Genomic DNA, 7,345 nt, shown 5'->3' on the forward strand with positions numbered 1-7,345 from the left:
TTGGTTTTAAATTATCATCTTCATAAAACTACTAGAACATCTAACTTTTTCTAAGAAATCGTCTGATAAAAGGCTCAGACTACTTTTAACTCGACCTAGAAGCTCAAAGATCTAATCTATGGACACAACATAGCACTCCCTGAAAATACATGCTGATAACACTCTTCATTACAGAAGTCACTATCAAGTGAAGAAGGCTTAAAAGTTAGCAGTTATCAGAATCACTGAGTCGTCTACAACAAATGTCCAACAAGCAAAGAAATGTAATGGGATACCGTTTTTGGACAAAATAAATATGTGTCATACTAAATATATTTTATTTTAGGCTGCAAGATAGAGAGACAGACTTTACCAGACAACAGGAAGGCTGAACATGTAGTAAAAAAGTTTTCAGAAAACAGATAAAGTAGCGTCTTCCTCTATAAAATGCAAACATACAAGCAATTTTGTCTGTTCTTTACAGAGTTGGTAACTAATATAACATTTTAATTTTTTTAGTCGTTAACAACTTTGTATTTATTTCAATATAATAGAAACCCTGTGTTTAACATACTGTCATGATAAAACCTCTATAGGCAATTAAAAATTGGGTCAAATCAATATTCTATTGAAAAATCTATTGTTTTTTTTAAAACATACCAAAACACGATTCTCAGCTCAATGTTTGAAGACTGCATCTAAGTATTTCATTAGGTTCACGTGTCCACGTGAAGGACATTCTGTCTGGTCAATTGAGTTACCAAACATTCCCCATAAAAACAAAAACACATCTCAGTTAGAATCCCAGCTGCAATCACTCGTCCGCCCCACAGCGTCTGTGGCAGCAATTAAAAGAAACCCGTCTGCAAACTACTTGGAGCAATTATTGTCCGAAGCATTTTCCGGCTCTGCTGTACGATGCTCATTAATCTGCCTGGGATGCCACTGCACCACAGCTGGTGCAAAACACTGTCACGAGCTGGAGTCTGCATTGACACACCGCTACGCTTTCCACATGCTGATTCAACCAAGCTCCTCTCAGAATCTCAGACAGCCGACTCATCTTTTAGCACAACTACAATGAACACACGCACGATGATTCACAACAGCATGCATGCTGGAGCATTAAAAAAACAATCTATACCTCCAAGGACACAGGCCGGCTTCAACTAGCAGATGCCGTAAGAAGTTAAAGACAAGGACAAGGACCAGAAATCATGAGCGAGGTCTCTGAGGATCTTAATACAGTCCACTCACCTTCGTCTCCCCTCATTTGAATAAAAGATGGAGGTGCGTTGGAGATGAATGAACGCTTCTAGACAAAATGACAGAGAAAGGCAGTGAAAGAAAGAAAGGGGCTGATGACAGGAGCCACGAAGAAGTATGAGGCTAAATGAAAAATCAGCAGGTTGTGCTGGTGTTGCAGGACAGAGGAGGAGAGCAAGAGCTAACAAGCTGAAGGGGGGGTGCAGCGTAACCAGCTGAGACTGCCTCTTAAAGGAGCGTATCTGTGCTCGAAACACAGTGGGCTGTGGGGAATAGACGTCTGAGAAGCCAAGGTGTTGTGTTGTGTTTGTTTATGTAAAAGATCGCGGACAGATAAAGAGCGGGGGGAAAACCTTTGGGGTAGAAAAGTGAGCAGATTGATGAATGAGAACTTTCATTTAGTTTGGCCACAACAAAACAGCCAGCAGATTAAACTAAAGGCCTCGTTGGCACACAAGAGCTGGAGTGTATTATTAGAGAGCAGCAGTTTAACAGCAAGTGAAAGGAATGGTTTGAGACTTAAATCTTCATCAAATTTTTTTCTGGAAAAAAACTCAGAAAGAACCCATTTGACTTTGCTGCCACTAAAAGGTTTTCTCACCACAACCATGACTCTATCTCAACTGTAATATTTGGTTACAATCCTCCATTTACTTTCTCTGCCTTTTCTCTTGTTGCCACAATTGTCCCTTTCAACGACACGGTGAACAGTGTGTCTTTATGTCGCTGGGCTCTGGCGGGCAGGAATGGGAACACTCACTGACACAATGGAAAGAGAAGAGCAGACCAGACTCGCTGTAGGCGACGGAACACAAAGCAGGGCTAGACTTCATTGCTCGACTACAAACATTCCCAACACAGCAGAGAATGCTTCACAGACAAAAGGAATGCACAATAATGGATAAAATGTTATCAATTTAATAAAATATATCATGATAGCATTACTTACTGTTAGTATAACAGTTTATATGTTGACCAACACAAAAATTGTTTTACAAATTGCAAAATGCGGGGGTATGAAGTGTCGACTGCTAGTCCACTGACTGGACCTGACCTCAGCAGAGAGCCATGAGCCGCCCGTCCTCTGCGGGAGGAGGGGCAGCAGCAGGCGAGGGGAAGCACGGGGTAGCCTGTGTCCAGGCTACTGTCACCCGGTCAGGTTCGGTCGCTCTGTCCCTCGCTGGCTCCATGCCCCCGTCCGACCAGCCCCGGAGCCGGCAGCTCAGTTCGAGTGCCCGGTGTTTCCACCACGTGCTGCACTGTAGTCTACCAACATCCCAGATGATTTTTAAACTCCCCCCGGACATTTTTTTAGGTAAGAAAAGTAGGACATGTCTGGGAAAAAGAGGCCATCTGGTCACCCTACCATATCAACAATTTGATGTTTCAGTGACTGATTGCTTGTTGCTATGATGTGTCTTTGCTCACCATCTTCGCTCGTTGTAAACCAATCAATCAGCGCACAGCTCATCTAAATATTCATGAGCATACCATAAAAGGAAGAAAAACCTGTCATTTCATTCTAGGGCTTTTAAACAGGCTTGCATTAGGGCTCATAGAACAGCTAATATGCCATTTTCACCCCTACCAATGTTACACACCCTATTCAGAGACCTTAAGGACCAGCACCAAATACTTATATAATCATTCTATGACCCCTGCAACATTTACTGTTCGACTTCTGAAATTCAAAAACCTGATGCGGAGAACCCAGCAGCATCTGGCCAAACTTCTTACTTGCAGAATAATTGTGTTCATTTTTACGGCCACTAAATACCACTAAATGGTAAACAAACAGAAAAATCCCATATCAGCATAAGCCCTTTGCAATTGGAAAGCAGGATCTGGAAAATGTATAAATACAAGACTCCCACATACTGAACTCTGCTCCATCTCAAAAATGTATTTTCATAGAAATGACAAAAAACAGGTTGAGTTAATAGAGAAGGCATTTAATGACTTAGTAAAATGATGAAAACTACTTGTACTGAAGGAAAACATAAAAACAAACTGTCTTCACTCCTACAACAATATTATAACCTCTTAAGTCTAGGTGTAATTCCAACATATTTATATGAAAATGAGACTAAAAAGGGTGACATATTTAAGAAAGATAAAAAAAAAAACATATAAGCCAATGTCTTCAACTGAGGTCCAAACACCACAGTGATTTTTCTAAATAAAAAACAATAAAGCCCAATAAAAAAGAAGCAAAAAAAACAACAACAACCAAAAACTGTAAAAGCAAGTGTAAGGTAAAGCAATATGATAGTACAACTTATCCAGTTACCTTAATCCTTACATCCTATCCATGAACAGTAAAAACACCAGATTACCGACCTTGATGTCTTTCACTCATGAGTTCAATTCCTGTGGCTTTGTCCTCTAAAGTATTTTACTTCTCATGTCCTTTTCTGCAAACCCCCCCATATGGCCTTGCCTGCAAAAAGCCAATCTGCATCAGCTGCACCTGCCTCCACCAACTCTCAGCTTCACAGCAGGGAGGTGCTGTCTCTCAGAACCCAAACACACAAACACACACTGAATAATGCTAAGATCAGTTAACTTGGATGACTTGGGTGAATCTTAAGAATGACAGTAACGGAGCATGTAGCTTCTAAACTATGGAGGACCAACTCTGCCATATTTAAAAATAAATACAGAAATAAATAAATGCTCAATAAATATATAAGCATACAATTAATTGCCAACAAAAATACAATAAACAAATAAATGTAAGTAGAAATTAAATTATACAGTGAAACATAAATGAATATAACTCTTTAAATTAGCTTCTTTATTTATTTGCCTTTGTAATATTTACCTTATTTATTTTTCTGTCCTTTATAATCTTCAACTTTATTTTTTAATTACTTACATTTTTAAGTATTTATTTATGTGCATGTTATAATATTTTTGTCTGTTTTATTCTTCCTTTGTATTTTTTTATCTTAGTTATTTCTTCGCCGCTATTTATTTCCGTCTGCCCTTTTTACATTTCTGTATGCATGTTCATTGTATTTTTGGTGGCAATTAATTGTATGCTTATTTATTTATTGAGCCTTTATTTATTTCTGTATTTCTTTTTAAATATGGCAGAGTTGGTCCTCCATACTAAACATCATCTTCAAAGATTACCCCTGCACTCGCATTTCCATAAAGGCTAATTTCTCTCTCCTATCTGCACTGAAGAAGCAATCCAAACAGTAAAAAAGGAAGCATCTATAGTGCACAGACTTTTTTTTTTTTTTTTACATAAAGCTTGATAAAAGCCAAAATCTATTTCCTGAGAGCTTTTGCTACTTTATTCAAACATCCATTTTTCAGTCTTTGTGTCAAGACAAAACCTGCAGGGAGAACAAATTGAAAGTGCATTGAAACTGGTTTTGTTCCTTGAATGACAGCTAAGCACTGTAATCTGTAGGTGGCCCATGAACCCTCAAGGTTAGTTTTTTTATTCTTTTTTTGTTATTTACAATAACTACAAGAATCCTTAGCTTGAGTTTTCAATGCAGTGCTAACAGTGTTCGTGTCTTTGGGAACAAACTCACACTGAATTTCACTGGAGTAATGTTTCACAAAGCATCAACCTAGAAATACTGAGTTTTGCAAATCAAGTAGAGGTTGGAATAAGTGATTTATCTCCACCTAATGCATTTTTCCTAAAGCTTTTACTGCAGTAGTGATACACCTACCATGAGGGAAGTACACACTTACAGTGAGAGTTAATCATATCAAACGTCTTCTGCCAGGAGCTTAGATATGGTTGCTGCCTGAGATGGACTTTATCTAGGATGAGTTGAAGTTGACCCACCATGTCTACACCCCAGAGAGATAGACAAGGACAAAAGTTGTGCTTTGATCACATGAATGCATTGAAATCATTCACATCCCTGTCACTCATTTGTTCTACAATGCTGGATTTTCTTCTGTGCTGTTTTCTTGTGACATTTCATCCATATATAGACACGCCGGATGTCTAGCTGGGTGCAGCAAAGAATGAAAAAGTGCAGCATTGGATTTCTTTATTTCTTTACGCTTCATACAGCTGGAGAAAAGTCCCTACACTCCTGCACTTTTCCTGAGATTCAATAGTGATTTAGGCGCAAGGAGCTGAGGGACACATTTGAGCAGCTTTGAAAGTAGGGCTGGTATGATTGATCCACACAGTTCTGGAATATGAGTATGATTAACCGTCTGCATAAAACATTAAGCAATGATACATATCTGCAAATCATTAGCCACAGTTAATGGCGTTTCAATCAAAAATCATATATCGACAACATTTGTCATACCCCCAGTGGACTAATGCCCCGGATGTGGTTTGTGTATAAGATTTAAAGCTGCACAAGAGACACTGATTTAAAAAGCTCTCTCTGGGGTCTATAGTGTGTTAAAAAAAATTCAATTATTAATTTTATAGATTTTTTAAAAGTATAAATAAATAATCAAAACTGACGCATTAAAGTCCCTGCCTTAGGAAATGGAGGAAAATATCCAGCCCCTCAATGGTACAACTAATTTTATCGCTCAGATGAACATAAAAAACTTCAAATCAAAGTGATGAAGAAAGCTGGTGAACTGTTTTTAGGCCACGAGACAAGGGCAGAATCCAGTAAACATTTTGCAAACCAATGTTGTGTAGTAATGAAAACCATCATAGCAACAAACTCTAGTATTGGAATCATTACTGTGCACTTATAAAAGTATTAATCTTTTCAGCAATGAAACTGAGAAATGTTGATCAGTTTTTAAAAATAATTGGAATCTACAAAAAAAATAAATAAATAGAATCCAAATTAGAAATCTGATTGGTGCTTCTATTTGATGTGTGCATTTTTATTGGTGTAGCTATGGTAACCAAAAGGACCATTGCTGTTATGTCACTTTAGAACAAGTACAGGAAGATGTAAAAAAGCTGATCTACCAAAAAAAGAAAAAAAGTCTCTGCCTTAATTAGTGCGTAATTTCTACCTAATCACTTCCATTTCCTTAAAAGTATTTAGAGAACTTACCTTTCCTCCTCCCTGCTGTGTGAGGATGCTTCACACAGAGCGTGAGGAAGCAGTTTGTATTTGTGTGACTCCAAGGAAATCATCACCGCAATATCTGACCTTTTCATGTTAAAAATCTATTAGTGTTGACCCTTGTTTAAAACCTGCCAGAAATTAAAAGTTTCAAAATGTTTTTTTTTTTTAATCTGTGTTCACTGTTAAAACCCAATAGCCCAAAATAGTGCTTGATACAAAGCATGATTTTAAACATTTTAGTATTTATGTCATTGTTAAATGGCGCCAACATTAGCCTGCATTGCCATCACCACTCCCATCTCTTCCTCCCTTTCCAACAAAGCAATTTTATCAATAAGTTTCACCGTGAGGCCAGTGTTGCTGCCTAAGGCCAGTTGCAGCTAACTGCTTAAGTTAGCAAAGCTACATTTACATCAACACATACACATTAGTCAATTTCACAGTGCCTACCCTCAGAAAAAACAGAAAGTATAAAAAAGGGTGTTGATTAGCTCTATTTTGTGTCCTAACAATGATTTAACTTAAATTTAAAGACCATTTCAACAAGATTGTATACATGTTAAAAAATACCAACTTAAAACTCCTTTAAATCAGCCGATTTTACTTATATGCAATGACCTTTTCTAAAAGCATTATCTCTAAACAAACATGCCAGATAGGGAAGTTGATTACTGCCTAATGTGCTGTGCTGTTTCTCTAAGCATTTAAAGTTATACGCAGTCTAAGACTTGAAATTTTTCACTTAGAGGTCAGTTTCTGGAGTTGCTGTTGAGCTGGAAATGAGAAAAAAATAAATAAATGTTTTTGTAAAGTTATAGAATGCTCTTTGTGGTTGGACAAGTTGTTTGAGTGCTAAATTCTTCTATATTTGACAGATTATACCTACATTCTAGAGTGTGCTACTATGCAGAATTTTTGCAAACATCCAAACTAATTTGGGCATTTTAATCCTATTCAGTTACTGAACATCTAAAATTAATGACATTTAAAATAAAGTAAATCAATAATACTAAATGATACAAACATTCTTTTTAATAAAGGTATTTTAAGAGTCTACTATGTTTTATGAA

The 7,345-nt window shown here is 37.3% G+C and overlaps 1 protein-coding gene across 3 annotated transcripts in view; it reads right to left on the bottom strand.

Annotated features, from left to right (window-relative positions):
• slc20a2 (solute carrier family 20 member 2) overlaps positions 1–7,345 on the bottom strand; it is a 65,988-nt gene that overhangs the window by 32,767 nt on the left and 25,876 nt on the right. The window contains exon 1 of one of the 3 annotated variants that reach the window (XM_038277318.1): positions 1,237–1,371. The exons of the other annotated variants lie outside the window; for them this stretch is intronic. The gene's annotated coding sequence lies outside the window, so the exon portion shown is untranslated. Of the gene's footprint in view, positions 1–1,236; positions 1,372–7,345 lie in introns of those variants that run through there. 3 annotated transcript variants of the gene reach the window in all.

This window comes from Cyprinodon tularosa, unplaced genomic scaffold, assembly GCF_016077235.1.
Source record: "Cyprinodon tularosa strain WSP-4 unplaced genomic scaffold, ASM1607723v1 ctg130, whole genome shotgun sequence".
NCBI classification, from domain to species: Eukaryota; Metazoa; Chordata; class Actinopteri; order Cyprinodontiformes; family Cyprinodontidae; genus Cyprinodon; species Cyprinodon tularosa.